Source organism: Pinus tabuliformis, chromosome 5_2 (assembly GCF_031772625.1).
Source record: "Pinus tabuliformis cultivar Carrire ecotype Pingquan chromosome 5_2, CPIR1, whole genome shotgun sequence".
NCBI lineage: Eukaryota > Viridiplantae > Streptophyta > Pinopsida > Pinales > Pinaceae > Pinus > Pinus tabuliformis.
This window is the reverse complement of record NC_142306.1, coordinates 332,248,032-332,251,464: the sequence shown is the minus strand read 5'-3', so window position 1 is coordinate 332,251,464 and position 3,433 is coordinate 332,248,032. Positions and strand designations below refer to the sequence as shown.

The window sequence follows — 3,433 nt, the reverse complement described above, 5'->3', positions numbered from 1 at the left end:
AAAGGTTAGGGAAAAGCTACGCTCTCACATGTAAATAGATCCTACACTCTTAGTTGACCAGGATACTCATATTCGCACACTGAATGAGACGAAATAGTCCCAATCGGCATAGATCTCCAAGAATCGGCCCTAAACGAGAATGAAATGACAGAAATATGTAGATCTGCGACCTCTTTGTTGGAAGTACCAGACACTGAAAGTCATCATGGTAACCCAAAAATTTCTCACTTGGTATTGACGCTAATAAATTTTACCCCAGCAACGATTATAGTCGTGGCCATGTCCAAGAAGAGCATGTGCTTGAACATGCCATCAAATATTTAATCGGAGCCTTGAAATACAAATCCTCGAAGTAATTGGTGTTATCCGTAACGTACGGCTTGTCACGTCCATCCTGAGCTGAGCTTCACAGCCCTTGCCGTGAAAGAGGGATTGCGGCCTCGAAGCATTGTACTTCCAATAGAAGGGCACCACCTCCACAGGCATTGCTAGGTCACTACCACCAAGGCCACTGATGAGCTTTGATTCATCGATGATGAGCATGACCTTGGGAGGCAACCTCCACCGTATTCTCTTGGAGCAATGGGTCATCGTGGCCCTGGGTGAGATTGAGCTCCGGGTCAACTTCGTCAGAGCCATCGATGGCGAGATCAATGTTGGGGTGATCATCAAGCTCCTAGAGTGGGATGCCCAGAGAAGTGATCTGTTCAACAAGATTTAACAATGAGATTTGAGGCAATTCTGTGTAGCAGGGAAAACTGTGCAGAAAAGAACATAAGAAACTAACCTAAACTAACTATTAGGTTTTTTTTTATCTTAACTATTCATCCAATGGTTTGGAACTTTTCAATCATCTAACATTTGATCGAATGGTTCAAACAAGTACACAGTGGCAATTGGGGGAGTTGATTTCAGAGGGGAATGCCTTACAAAGTAAAAATCTTGGTAAACATCTCAATCAATTCTTGGTCATCTATGACATATACATTTTTTGTGCATGATGGTGTTGTAATCAAAATTAATTTTCAAATATTTATTGATTTAGTAAAGTATTGGTTATTATCCTTAATTGTCAAATCAATGACTTTATCTAATGATGTGGGAGAGGAATTAATAAGAAAATATTGGCGAACTTTTCCTACCATACCCTCGCTCAATTTACTCAAATTCTCATAGAGAAAATTAATGAATTTAATTTGTAGATTTAGAAATTCATTAAAAAACCACAAGGAAAAGAAATTGAATGAATTTGTGATATTTTGGTGTTGTAATAATTTCAGTCCCTTAGATTTTAACTGTGTGTAGAATCATGGAAATATTGTTTTGCTAGAATATGCCATGTAGAAGACCTAAAATATATAGGATGACATGTTGGAAAGAATCCCAAGCTTGATATTATAGTTGGGAGACTTCAAAGGTATATGCTAGTACTATCTCTTGGTGTTTTCTATACATTAATAATGCTTGTGGAAAATAAAGGGTTTGACCAACAAATGTTCCATGGGAATAAGTCACTTATTTCACATATCCAATTGGTGTTTGGACCAAAACTAGATAATCATGATGATATTGTTCCTTATTTTAATACAAAATATAGAAAATTAAAATGAACTTCTTAAATTGTAAATAAATGAGGAATGGAGGTCACAACCCTAACATCAATATTAAGGAGTTAAGGGGTGAGATTAGGAGAATTTTTTGCGGGAAACACCGAGATCCCAGACACATTGCATGGAAGCCAACCAAATGTGGAAGTCTTGGATGAGAGCTACATGGATGGTCATTTTAAGGAATTTTCCATTAAGGGCGTTGTTGAGACTGAATTTCAAAACCACAAAATAGACATTGTTAGGGAATAGATGATGCCCAATTTTGAGGAAGATATTGTGGTCTAGGAGTAACCCCATGAGGAAGATAAAACATACCAAGAAATATTAGTGAAAACTTGATTCTAAGAAAATAATTTCAAAGAACATGCATTCCTAGCCACTTATATCTTAGGGGTTAATTTTCCCTAAAATTAATGAGGGTACGAAAAAAATTGAACTTGTATCAATCTAATGAGAAGAATAAATCATTAAGGAAACAAGAAGACACATATGAGTTAGAATCATAGAAATAAAAAGAAATACCATGATTCAACTTCAAGGTTAGATCATATGGCATGTAATGAAGTAGATGACTTCAATGAATTCTAAGTGACTTTTCCTCTTCTTCAGGTGGCTAGGACACCTCACCGATGTCATAGTTTATTGTAATATTTAAATGTGAGTGAAAAATCAATAGGTTCCATTGAACCCTCATATGATACATTTCCATCAATCTAACCTCCACTTCAAAAAAAATGGTTTATGGTTCTCCCCTTTTTCATCACCATGGAGATGAATGAATTGTCAATTTACAATTGCATGACCAACAAGTCCATGCCTCTATCTATTATGTAGTCTATGGGTATGAGATGTGAAAATAATATGATGAAGGAGAAATCATTTATAATATTGATTTTAGGAAGGTTTTTCTTTATGTCGAAATCATAGATTTTTTCACATGGGTAAGCTTAGCACCTCAGATTAAAACAATATTTGACATCACCATAGTATACTTATTGGTGACCTATGGGGGGGTTTCTATGAAGAGGTAATGCTACACTCTTGGAGGTTACATAATTAATGATGGTCATTACATGATATTATATACTAAGGATGGTCATATTGTAAAGGTATTGCGGCCAAAATATCTATATCTTTTCGAAAGAAATAATTCAATGCCATGGGATCATATGTTATCTTAGATGAAGAACATATTTAAGGACCTACCAAAGTGGTTAAGGATACACCCTTTTAGGGACTGATGAGAATGAATTTATTGTAGAGTGTACTAGATCAAGTTGAAGTGGTAGATTGGGTTTCGAGAGTTCTGCTACAAACGCCATTGCATATTCCTCAAGGGATAAATTTACCTGCATAAACAATATTGCATAATATGAAGACTTGGTGCTTAGTATTCTCTAGGTTCATGAAATGGGAATTTAACTATCATGATATTGAAGAATCCAAGTTAACTGAAATAAATCTAAAAGGAATATGCATATAAGAATATATGGATTAAATATTGACCCCAAAGGGATTGTGACATTGTTTATGGTTTTAGATCATTTTAAGCAAAAAATTACCAATATAGGACAATGAGAGGGTTCATTATTTTAGCCATGTCATCATCATTATTCAATATGAACTCATTTATCATTTAAAGCTTATTCATGGTGGATTTAATATTCTTATCATCCATCCTAAATAATGATCGACTTAGGTAGGTCTTTGATCAAGATCAAATATTCTGAAATATTTTTTCACAAATATTAAAATAATTTGAGGATGAATTTATTTTGACATATGATAACCTCAAATATTATGGTTAGGGCACATTTAAACAT

The 3,433-nt window shown here is 34.7% G+C and overlaps 1 pseudogene; it reads right to left on the bottom strand.

The window, feature by feature from the left end:
- Positions 1-224: 224 nt before the first annotated feature.
- Positions 225-2,932, bottom strand: LOC149158843 (putative ribose-5-phosphate isomerase 3, chloroplastic pseudogene; annotated as a pseudogene).
- Positions 2,933-3,433: the final 501 nt, after the last annotated feature.